Consider the following 13,355-nt stretch of genomic DNA (forward strand, 5'->3'; position numbering starts at 1 on the left):
GTCACGTGGTAGCAGCAATATGAACTCTCCCATCCATGATCGTATTTATAGGCAGAGAACCCCAACATGGGTAGCGAACTGAGTGACGGCAGTAATCCGCCATGTCGGGAAGGGCCTTTTTGCAGCTGCTGGCTGGAGTGGCCCCTAAAGGGTCGAAACCTTCCACGTCAAATGCTTTTCTCAATGAAAAATACACACAGATTGATTGATCAAGCTGAGCAACTGCTGTAGTTTCGAACATTCGATTAAAGGACAACGACGTCTCCAGACAAGTTGTGTCCATAATTTGTAAAATGGCTTCAAATGACTTCTACTGAGCGTATTTGACAAAGATTCCACCGCATATAGCTATATTTTACCTTTTAAGACTCGCGCTGAATATTCATGGTTATTATAAATTCATGGATATTACAGACGTTCGTGGTTCGCACATCTGCCACACAGTCGAAAGGTTATGGGTTCAGATTTCATCTCTGCCCTTGTGTGTACAGTTTGCATGTTTTGCTCGTCTGCATTCCAAAATCGTGCCTTTGAGGTGAAGCGAAGACGGTTTTAATGCTCTCATGATTATCATATTAGCAATCGGAGTTAAAAAAAATGTTAGTGGATAATTAAATGTTTGTGATTTAAAAGCTCGAAAGCACTGATTTGACATCTATTTTGTGCTAAGGACCATTAATCTTAATGTTTTTTTTTATGTTTGATGCATGCTCCACCCATTTATTCTCTCTATATCGTGTACTCGTTAGGGTGAGTTGGATCTTACCGCAGTCGACCCGTGTCTAATCAATTTCACACATAGACAAACAATCAATCTGTTTTTTCTTTCTTTCATTCGCACCGATGAATGAGGTCATCTGCGATGGAAGCTTTTGGAATGTGGGAGGAACCTCAAATCAGCTTCGTCTAAACAAGCAGATTATTTTGTTTACGTTCCTAATTGTCTTTCTAAGTGGCTGTCTGCTACCTTACACCTCTTATCTTCAGATAGCTTTTACCTTTCTGACCTTTTAAAGGATAAGGACAAATAGAGTGGCTGACGACAATCTGGTGCGGGACGTTGTCTCGCCGCCATTTTTTTATCATCTTCAATGATGGAAATTCGACTGAGCATGATTCCGACTTGATCTTGGTTGCACTCCCTGGGGCTTTCTACTATCTTTGAAACTTCTTTATTGACGGTATATGATAGCTGTCCATGTTAAGCGCTTTGTTACAGCTTTAGCTTTTGTTAAAGCGCAATATAAATCAATATGTATTGTATTGTATATATTTCAAAAATTAATCAATGTCCCCTGGTGTCTTCATAACCTGCTTTTCTAATACAGGGGGAGCATTGCTCAGTGGCAGGGTGTTCATCTAACAGCCCTAGAGGTCGTAGGGTTCAATTCCTGTCGATTGCGACCTTGTCAAAGTGTCCTTGAGTAATTGTCAGAGATATGACTTCAGTCACACATGTTGACTAAGCATATAACAGCATGAAACTCTTAAATATGATAACTTCTTATTCTGTCTAATCTCTATCAGTAATATACCAAACATTGAGTTACTCTTGATGCTGACGCCGTCGTTGATGAAGAAACGTGCTAAAACAAGAGATTTTCAGAATGAGGGACTAGATTAACTTGTTCAAGTTGACACTTGATGGCTGGGCAGACACTCCAGAGACCCAACACTTTGTATACAAGTGATTTAAAGATCAATTTTAAACATACAAACTCCATACAGAAAGGCTGGAGCCAAGGTTGACACTAAGGACCTTCAAACTGTGAGGAAGAAGTCCTTACCACAATGACACCCTGCTGTCAGTTTCGCGTAACAATTGGCTTTGACTTAGTGAGCACTATTTTCCATCACGCTCCAAGTGTGATGAAAAAAGGGGGTGTGGTCTTATTTCAGCGCCTCAGCTTTGGCATCACCACTCTGCCGCCATGGTAACACAGCTATAACAGACACATACCCGCACACGCTTGCGGAGCATTTCGCACGATGCGACACAGCTGACGGAATGCTTTAAAAATAGGCTTGCCGCTTTTATGTATGGACAGTCAGTCATGTCAGGCACGTATTGACTCACTCTTGAAGTGTGAATGAATGTTTGCGATCTAATGGGAGAGGTCAGCATATTAATAGTTCAACAAGTAGGTCATATCTTCGCAAGTATGATAGAAAAGTGTCACTTGACAATAACAATGAAGGTGTCCAAACTAAAAGTTCAAGGTGATTACGACCAATCATTTTGTCAGCTGCTCATATATTATAGAAACTATAATATATGAGCAGCTGACAAAATGATTGGTCGTAATCACCTTGAACATAATCGCAACATTATCTATAATATAGATTATGTTTTCAAGGTCAGTCCACGGGTTCTGTGCGATGTTGAGATCAGGATAAGATGGTACTTATACCATGTGTTGTCTTTCTTGAAAAGTGGAAATTATTTTAGTACATTTTTGGGGGGTAGGAAATGATCAGAAAAATCATTTTGACACCTTCACACACCCTAGAGGCATATCATGTCATTTGCCTTTAATTCCACTCCAAAAACATAACCCCCCTTTTCACATGGCTCAGCAGGAGATTGGTCGTTTTCCAAGGAAGTGTTTGGTGGTTTGATCCTCGGCCGTTGCGATCGTGTCAAGATGGACTCGAGTCATGCGTAAGACTGATTGATCGCAATGCTGCGTCATCAGTAGGTTAACAGTGTAAAGAACCCATGGTAAAAAAAAAAAGAGCTAAATGAGGGTCAGCCCATTGAGTATTGACCACACTGTGCTTATACAATGACAAGTTTAAAAAGACACTATTCTATAGACAGACGCATACATGTGCGAGGGGAAAACAAGAGAGCATATTCATTTTATTCTTATGCCAGGGCAAGTCTAGTTTCCCGTGTTTGGGAATTTGGCAGGCCATACTACACATCGCAGGATGTTCAGGCAGACCAAAAAAATGTTTTCTATTACACGCATCAGGAGGAGCTGACAGTCCGGTGACAGAAAGAAGACTAGAATTTAAACCACAGGAAAGCGGATTTAAATTGGATCTGTCCTGCCACACAACCCTTTGAGAGGATAAGCAAATGCAGTGTGAAAAGGGAGTCACTCTAACGACTCCTTGTTGGTATCACCTTCTTGTTGGGACACAGTGGCCATCCACGCAAATGCACTTAATGACAGGCTTTTAGGTAGACTCTTGTACAACAGCCTACTCCCACCCTCATTTAATCCTTTTAGGTGGGCTGACGCTGGTGGGGTGGAGGTCCACAGACACCCCGAGGCCAGATTTTAGGCCACTGTTGAGTCACAGAATAAGTACCGCTCGACCACTGGAGTACAGAGAGCAAATAAGTCGTGGCTTCGCGGTTTGTACGCAATTCGAAACAATCAGAGGATTTAATGTCTGTTTGTTCCTTGGGGCCATTTCCTTTCTGCTTTTGAATCAGATGCTGTCAAGTGAGGGCATTGGATTTGACGATGGAAAATGTGGTTCTTGAGAAAAGAGGGATGTGGGGGACACCCACATCAATGAGAGAAAGTGAACTTCTGCTTCAAATGGACTTTGAGACGAATTGTGATCCAAAATCTAAGCTTGCCTTCCTTCAAAACACATCTTCATTTTCCTTCCTCCTCCTGTTTCCTCACGTCAATCCTCAGCTGGAGCAGCACACGCGAAGCAGACAGGAAATTCCTTGGGTGTAAAAGCCCGTTCTGGCTTCCTGTTTCATGAAGTTCTTGTTCTCGGTCACTTTGGTCCACATAAATGCTCAATTCTTTTGGTCTCCCATCTCCCTGGAGTGATGCTGATTGTTCCAGACTGCGCGATACGGCACGTTGGATGACAGATGAGTCATGAACAGGCGGAAGTCATGAGCTGGCCTCGGTTGCGGAGCGGCCCGCCCTTTGTTTTCAACACACGCGCTTAGCAACGCGACGCAATGTGATTCTTTTAGATGAAGGAAATCCTCAGAGAGGCTCTTTAGTTAAATCAATTAGCGGCGGCGGTCGTAACGTTGAAATGAACAATGTACATGCAGTAAAGGGTACGAGGGGGGGGGCCGAGAGACTTTCATGCTGTGGCACGGTCATTGTCCTCATCCATCAATCCATTATCTGAAATGCATTATCGTCGTGAGTGTCGCACGGGTGCTGGAGCCGCAAACACAAACATACCTTATATAGCATTTTCACCCTTGTTTTCCTGTGTGTGTCTAGTTGACTCACAAATGCCGTACAGGAAATAAATTAAAGAGAAAGCAAATGTGGGGAGGGACAAAATAATCAGATGAAGTCATGGAGCTTCCAATTTGAAATCTCTCTCCCGCTTACCAAATATGGTTCCTCACCCAGTAGAAGGCCTTAAAGCGTGTGTCACAGTGACCACTTGAGTGCGCCAATGAAAACAGCACGGGTAATGTCATACCTCTGCCGCAATTAATCGGCCCTATGTTGAGGCCGACATGTTTTGCCTCAACCTCTGCAAGTTCTTCCGCCGCACTGCTTGTTTACGCAAAAATTAACAATGTTGGGGAAATGCCACGTCTACATGGGATGTTAGATTGCGTACAACGACAGTGGCCTAATCCTCGCCGAGTGGAACTTTTGTTTGCCTCTGGTAGAGTCCCCTTCGAACAATGGACCGAAACTTCAAATTGAGATGAGGCTAGAAACAAAAAAGCAAAGACAAAATTCTGCCCAAACAACTTATATGTCACATTTAACATTGTCACATTGCATTTATTCACACCTGGGTGCTGAAAGGCCGTTACCAAGTACCCATCCACAGTCGCCAACTTGACTTCATCCGCAAGTGAAGATGCATACCAATCTACTACATTAGCCTCTTTCTGGGCTGAATTGAAAAAGAATGAACTGGGACCTGCTTTGATAGGCCCGAGTCGCCTGATTTCTCTCCCAGAATGACGTAAACTGCCTCTTCTACCTGCACTAGTCGAGTGAAACAGCAAAAGAAAGAAAATTCCACTTTTACCCACTGTTAAACTGCGCTTTTTGCTAGAGCCGTGCGCTGGGCCTGAAAATAGGGCCAATAAATGCAAACAACCGTTTGGACTGAGCGGAATAAAAAAACCACAGTGCTAGCAGCTAAAGACAGGCGAGTGAACCACGACTCAGCAGTGTCGAACTCAGTATCTTCCACAATACGTGTGTGTGTGTGTGTTTCAGAAGGAAGTCATGAGTATGAGAATCAAATGAAAGTACTGTATTCTTTCTCTTGGTGTCAATGCCTCAGGACAATTTCATTGTGATTATACTCCATAGCGTATATGTTTAACACACATGGAAATAGAAAAGCATTCAGACAGACATATTGAAACTAAACAACGTAATATTGGTTGATAATATTGAAAAGTATACAAAAAAAGAAATCTATTTCACAAGAAAAATGAAGTAGCATAGCTGTCAACCTTGGCTAATAGCTGCCCTTCTTTACAATTCCCGTATAAAGGTTGTAGTACACCGTACATTATTTGAAATGATTTAAAAAAAAACGCTAACACAAGCGGAAATGCAGACAGCTTACTCGTAAAGACTGGCGCATGCTAGCATGAACGGTCACGTTCAAATAAATGTCACGTGCAGGGTGAATACACAACAGACTTTACACTGTGACACCTCCCGACCTTCTTTGATGCCAGTTGTTTAGTTTCACGTGCGAGCCGATGTAGGCTTGCCTTATATAGAAGCCATCAATGGGCGTACGATCAGGCTTGCGCTGACGCGTGTTTGGGGTTAAATTGAGTTCAAGTGGGAGGTCTATCCCAATACCGGGCAAGGACAGACGGAGCATTGGAAGTGATTGACATTGCAATGTCAGCAGTTTGGGTGAATGTCCCGTCCTCAGTCTGGATTGGGTTTCAAGCTAAACAGAGTTGAGGCATGAGAACGAACCAGAAGAAACAGACGCTTGAAGTGAGGTGTCTTCTAATGAAAGGTCAATTGTGTTATTATCGTTCAGACGCAGATTTTCTGAAACGTGACACATCCTTATGTGTATTCCGCACCTGTTCTCTGGCCCCCTACGTTTACCTCATTGAACCGTGCAGTTATTTGTTCAACAGTCTGGTTAATACGAGAGCCCCCTCGGCTCATTTCAGAACTGACCAAAATGTATGTTTTCAATGCGCAGTGGTTGTGTATGCTTCTTACGTCTGGTTATTCTCTGGTCACATCAGCGGTGTCGGGTGGTCTGTTCCATTATTAGCCCAGCTGGGTAAGGAAGGTAAGGTGCGAAAAATGTTGAAACAGTTCCGTTTGAATTAATTCACTCAGGCATTCATTTATCTATCCTGATCCTCACCAAAGTCTGAATTTCTTCTAAGAATTGTTTTCTTAAATGTTTCATAAAATAAAGTCACAGTGAAAATAGCATGAATGAACACAGGGGTCACTTCTTGAGAGTTCAATCAGCCTGCCAAGCATGGTTTTGGAATGTGGGAGTGCCCCGGAGCACCCGGAAAAAAACCCACGCAGGCACAGGAAGGCCGAAGCTAGAATTGAACCTGGTACCTCTGCGCTGGAATCTCGATCAATGAGATATAGATCCTGCAGTCAACTAATAAAATGTTGGGCAAGCATATCTTTTTAAATAAGAATGCCAACAACGTGATCCTGTACTTCCAGGAACTAAAAACAATAGTCTGCAGGGAGGAAAAAAATACAATTAAAGAACGGAGGAAAGAAATTTTATTGCAGCTGAATGGAGCTCAGGGATAGTCTTGGAAAATCTTTCCAATGAAATGCTTTGCTTTCAGGACTGTCCTTAATAGTCAATCTGCTGTAGTTTATATGACTCCTCTCCAGGCCGCAAGGAATCCTTTCTTCCAAGAGCCATTTGTGGACTATAAATAGCGGCAGGACGATACATTTTGTACTGGCTTGTAGTGGCCTGAGTAGCTTTGTATTCGACAGGCACGGTGTTCTTCGGGGAGTCAAACAATCCCAGAGTTCCTGTGTTTGTGTTTAGGAATGTTGTGTTGCATGGCGCTGATGAAAATACAGAACGTCGCAAGATGAAATGAGTCTTAACAACAGCTGTATGTTGTTGAAGATGTTGAAATGTGTGTATGTGACAGCCACGCCCAATTACGGTCAAGGCATGGATTGCATGAAACCAGTCATGTCATATTAAACTGATTATTCAGGTGTGATCATCTTCACTTGACATTTATATATAACAAGTCCTCTTTTGGGGTCGGTAGAATGATGAAATAGAGATTCAACAGCAAACCTTTGTTTCACATTTTCACAAGTGGAACACCCATAGGAAGAAATGAGCTCATCACTGGTGAACTTTGTATGAAACTACAACAGAACAGTGGAGGTTTGTCCACATTATCCTGTGATGGAGTGAAACGGAGTTGCTACAATAAAGCAAATGCTGCCACGGGACCTCAGATGTCACTGTGCTTGACGGCTAATAAAAAATGGGAACAGAGAAGCTGCAGTTCGCTTTCACTTCCTCCTGTAGTCAAATTCACGATGGCTGTAATACACCCAATCATACAGTACACTCACGCACCAACTGGATGTCATAACAAGAATGTTTGGCAACCTCACATGTGTAAATACTGAAGACGGCATGTTGAACTGATGTTCACGGTTTAAATATCCGTTACAGCTGTGGTGCAGAATTGATGTGGTCAAAAACATGCATGTTACCTCATTCACTGCCATTCACAAATTCATTTGAGCGTTGAAAATATGACCTCGAGCGCCATTCTTGAATTTGTTCTGGTTTTCTTTTTTCTTGTTTGGGTGCCGATAAAGCACTGGTCATGGCAATGTTTTTTCCGCCCACAAGGGGGCAGCATTTCATTTATTTTAACATGGTTATTTATGTTGAACTTCAAGATATTGTTGAAATTTGTACAGGGGCGTCTTATACCCCGGAAAATATGGTAACGTCTGTAGTTTCAGAGCAATGTTGCAGTTACTTATAAAGGTTATTTTTCAAATCAAAATGCTGGGGAGGATTGGCTTGATTGTGCAATCTGGGACATTGAGACATGAAATCAGATGATTCATCATGCTTTTTTTTCCATGAATAAGATGTTTGCAGACCCAGCCAGCCATGTGTGAGGGAGAACCTGGAAGAGTGGGAAAAGGAGGCTTCCTGTTCAAAAAGTGCAAACGCTGTGCCTTTGAGACAATGTGAGCAACAGAAAAAGCTGCCTTATTTAGAGGAACATCGGGAGACAGCTTTGAGTCACAAAGCACATGGAGGCGGTCTTCATTAGAGGAAATGAATCAGTATGAGAGAGCACACAGTTAGTGTTGGTGTCCTCGCTCGACAGGTATTACCATGAATGGTCAGCGGCTCTCGCAAGTGAGACGTTTCGTCTCCTGGTGGTAGAGATGAATCACAATACCAGCTAATGCTCACATTTCCTCAATGAATGTGGTGGGAAAAAGACACACGGATAGAGCGACATTTTGTTTTTGTACCTTAAAGGACAACCGACACCATTTCTTTTTGTTTCCTAACTGACATCAGAAAAACGTTTTATAGCATCGAAAATAGCCAAAACACGCAGGATGATATTTTTACTCAAATGCAAAACACCAACAAAAATGACTTAGTGTCCGAAACTGCCACAAAATGCACTCGGAAGTGGCGTGATTCAGAAAGTCCCGCCCCCAGTTCGTGACGTCACGCCAGGATACTCCTCCACAAAATGCCTTGCTCCAGAATCAAAACAATGGCTTCAGAGAGTTCAGATTCGGAGATTCAGTTACGAATATGATTCAAATCGTTCTGAAGAGGAAAGCATACATGTTTGCAATCGATTAAAGAAGTACTTCCGTATCAATTCGAGCCGTCTGGACTCCAATGTAGCGTCCCAGATAATGCACAAGATGGCATGCCAATCCTATAAATTGTGACATCACATGATGTCACAATTTAGACCTGCTTTTACCTGGTCTACAGTCAGCTGTATTTTCTGTCTTTGATTTGTCTGGTGCAAACATTCTCCTACGTCCTAGGCGCAGCGCAGTATGCCAAATTTCCAAACATGGTCAACCAGGCTCTCGTAGTTTATGACACCCACATGAGCAGATGTCTACGAAAAACGGCCTCATTCAATTTAAATTTACCATCGGTAGGAGAGTAAAGTAGTAACTAGAGACGTTTTGGCTGTAAACTAATCCTTTCATGGCACTTTAGGGTACCAAAGCTAATCAAATCAAAGTGACAGATCACTAACTTGAGATTTTACTGACTTTGATTGATCGAGAGAATCAATGCTCAAATTCGGGGGGGGATTATCAAATCTATGTGTGCCGTGGTTAACGTTCGTGCTTCTTTGAGAATTCACGTATGGATCCCGATTCACATTGGTATGACTTCAAAAAGAAGTTTTTGAGAATGTGCATATGGTCACGTTCTTTGTCTTTGAACACGTCAGATACTTTTTGTCTGTCAACTTTGGAGAATAATCTCATTTGAGTGTGATGCTTCTTCTATTCTGGCACCTCTTATCACTCATGTGCTGCTCTCGGTGCATGGGCAAGGCTCACATTCCCAAATGGGAGTTAACACTCATCTGCGTGTCAGCTTCAGCCTCGTTCCTCGCACACGTCTGTTTTCTGTTAGCCATCGGCGTAAGATCGGCTCGTGTTCTGCTGTAAATAAAGCCTTCCATATTTACGAAATGGTCCACATCTTTTTCTCCGTCCCATGTGAACTAATACTCGTGTGTAGAAAACAAACTACAGCATGATCAATAAAATAGATCTTTTTCAGTCTTTGTATTCAAATACCGTATTTTCCGATGTATAAGGCACACCAGAATATAAGGCGCACCCCCAATGACTGGTGTATTTTCAAACTTTTTCCATATATAAGGCGCACCTTCAATGAATGAAAATAGTTTTCCAAATATAATATCAAAACAAAGTTTTCCAATTATAAGGCGCTACAGTCAAGGCTAGGGTGACGCACTACTGCTGACATCAATTGTGGCTCAATATGACTTTGCATATAAGATGAACCTGCATATATGGCACAGGGTCATCTTTTGAAGAAAATGAAGACTTTTGGGCACACCTTACACACCGGAAAATATGGTACAAACGATTATAATAATGTACACATGCTGAAAAATTTGTCTGTCAGAGTTTTCTGGAATTATTAGGGTTACAGTTAAAATGGTATGCTATGTTAATGCTCATACGTATTATCATCTTTGTAGTATACTTGTGTCTTTTGACACACTTACTGGCATCCTTACTGCCTGTATCTCCACTCCTAACATTCCACCAAAAAATATATACACTGATTGAGGCACAGCTACGATAAGGCAATCAGTAATATTTCATGCCTAAGCCCTACAGCTTCCAGGGAAGTTCTGGAAGTTATCACTTTCGAAGTTCTGCTCCTCCCCAGTGATGAGAACAATCCATGTGACGACATCCCCCGAACTGAGATACTGAGAATTGAACTGAGATACAGAGCCAAATGTGTCATAAAGTTACTTTCCCTGATGCTCTATCACCATAGCGCGGCGTGTTGTCATGTCTGTAATTGCTTCCATGACTCGAAGTTGTGCTGTGAGCCAGGCTGATGATGTTAAGGCCCAGGTGGAATACAGGCTTGCCTCAGCTGGGTGGGGTGCTTTACTGCCTCAGTCGATTGAAGGAGGCGCCGATAGTCATGACGTTAGGGTGAGGTGCTTTGTGTTTGGATGACAGAGGCTTTGCTTTGTTCTTCTCATGCTTTTGCTTGTTCCTTTTTCCCTAATTTTTGATCTATCCATCTTTCCATCCATCTATTTATCCATAAAAAAGTGTCATGTGCATAGGTTCGTCGTCCCTGAGCATTCACGTAACAAACAGAAGCAGTTGCCGCAGAAAACTGGGCATAAAAGGCTTTTGTATGGCTCTAAATCCATCATTGCCAAACAAACAAGAAAGGAAACCCTCAGGTGAGTCTACAAAGACTTGCCAGTTCGCCGGCCAAGAGGTGGAGCTCAGTAGTTTAGTCTGTGATTAGCCTGTTTAGGGGACATAGGGGTGATCTCTCCTCCCTGAGTGAGTGGTCACACTCTGCAGGAACCTGAGAACGGGGTCACATGCTGACACACTACGGCGCTTTCCAATCTACTGAAACCGACGGTTACATTGTGTGTGCGCACGTAGGGGTCCGGGGGGGTTGGGGGGGAAGCCAATTACTTGCTGTAACTAAGCTCAAGTTGTTGGAGAAACTTGACGATAGCACATTGTGAATTTTTCATTTCTCTGTACGATTTAATCGCCATTTAAAAGAATTGAGTAGAATTATGGGTGAGGGTTTGGGGTAAGTGTTAGGGGTTGTGGCTCGGGTTAAGATTAGTTATGGTTAAGATTCATCAGGGTTAGGGCTTTAGTGTTAGAGGTTGGGATTGTGGTTAGGGTGAGGGTTAGTGTTGGTTTTAGGGTTAGGGTTAAGGTTAGGAATGAGGGTGACGGTTAGGGTTGGGTTTGGGTTATCGGTTAGGTTAGGGTTTGGAATAGGGTTAGAGTTAAGGGAAGGGTTAGGGTTTGGGTCAGGGTAGGGTGATGGTAGGGACAGGGTTAAGGGGTTAGGTGTAGGGTAGAGTTAGGGTTAGAGTTAGGTTTAGGCTTATGTTTAGTGTTAGTGTTAGGTTAGGTTAGGTTAGGTTAGGGTTTAGGGATTTGGGTTAGGGTCAGAGTTAGGGTTAGGAGTAGAGTTAGGGTTAGGTTTAGGCTTATGTTTAGTGTTAGCGTTAGCATTAGGTTAGGTTAGGGTTTTTAGGGCAGGTGTCTGGAACCTATGGCTCACGAGCCATATATGGCTCTTTTGATGATTCCATCTGGCTCGCCGATAAAACTAAATACATATTCTCGCTTTTTCACTGTTCATTTCCATTTTGGGCTGCTGTTGGCAGAAAGCGTAATTTTGATTGGATGATACTGACCTATGGCCGTCAAAACAGGTAAACGCCCGCTTTTAAATAAGCTTGACGAGTACGTATCATACACTTCAGGTTGATTGGACGGAAGGATTCACCTTTGTGGAGAGAAAAAAGTTCTGCCATGATTCTAATTTGCAGTTGAATTAATTTGAGCACAAGTGTTCAGTAATATTAGTTAGGATTGGTCTTTACGGTTCAGTATTAGCATTTTTTGGTTAGGTTAAGGGTTCGTATTAGGTTTAAGGTTAGGAGTTCTACAAGGAGTTTGGTTGTCTTTGTTTTACTAATGGTAGATCCACCACTATGGTTTCCTTTTGGGTCTAAGCGCTCTGGTTCAAAGGTCTTCTTGTCGCTAAACACACAATTGTTTGTTTGCCGAATACCTAAGAATTGCTGAAATGAGAGAGAACATGGTTTTGCTTCGAGCAATTTCTTTTACACCATGAACATTCATTAAAAGAACTCACTGCTGTTTGTCAGTTGATCTTGCAACAGGACGCTGGATGGGATTATTCAAACCAAACGAAATCCTGTCTGTGTGAGCTCCGTGGATGTGGGGTGGGAAAAGTAGCATATGTCACGAATGCGCTCAACCATAATGTTTTCACTGGGAGCAGCTGGAGCGCGGGATGAATCCAGTGTTGACCTCTTGGCTCCTAATACAAAATCTCCATGTCTACTAATTTGTCAGGGTCAGGTAAAACAAAGAACATAAATTAAGAATCACATGACTTTTCTTTCATTAAGAAAAAAAAAAAAAAAAAGTTAATTCCTAAATTATATGGGTCTGGATTTATAGGAGCCAAAACAACAACAGCTGTTCTCCATATGTTTAAAAGGCTTTAGGTTAACACTTTTTGTGAAGAGTTTTGTGATATATATTTTTTTGCCGTCAACATTTTCAACCGTGGAAGTAAAAGTTCAATGTTGATGCAGCTGGACAGTCAGGAAGAGTGTAAACAGAAACGCGTTTAACATTCCGAGAGCCTTAAAGAGGCTCTTGCTTAAAATGGTCTGTTATCTATTAAACATTTCCTAATACTTAAAACATTGACATTAGCTCACAGATGTAAGAGCTGCGATGAGCAAAAATGACTCCGGCAAGTCCAAATGTATTCTACATAGATCTTTTCAGTCCTTCACAGGAAGCACGAGGGGATCCTGTTTCGGTAAAATCCCTCAAGATGAACCATAAATAACCCTCTGAAGTCATCTGGGAGGTGTAATTAATTTTCAGAAGTGGTTTTCTAGCGATGGCAGCGTTGTGCCAAGGCCTTTCTAAAGGCATCACCTGTTGGTCTCACGATGTGCCTGTAGTCAAAACTGCAACCCGAGCCTGGACTTGAGATCCCCAGCCCAAATTGTCTGTGAGATTATAAATGTGGCCATTTGACATAGGTGGGAATGCTATTTGGTG

At 42.4% G+C, this 13,355-nt stretch overlaps 1 long non-coding RNA gene across 1 annotated transcript in view; it reads left to right on the top strand.

Moving 5' to 3' along the window:
- LOC148904124 (uncharacterized) overlaps window positions 1-13,355 on the top strand; it is a 388,679-nt gene that overhangs the window by 331,504 nt on the left and 43,820 nt on the right. The gene's annotated exons all lie outside the window — the stretch shown is intronic.

The sequence above is a fragment of the Hippocampus bargibanti genome, linkage group LG01, assembly GCF_051943395.1.
Source record: "Hippocampus bargibanti isolate YZ-2025 linkage group LG01, ASM5194339v1, whole genome shotgun sequence".
In the NCBI taxonomy this organism is placed as follows: domain Eukaryota; kingdom Metazoa; phylum Chordata; class Actinopteri; order Syngnathiformes; family Syngnathidae; genus Hippocampus; species Hippocampus bargibanti.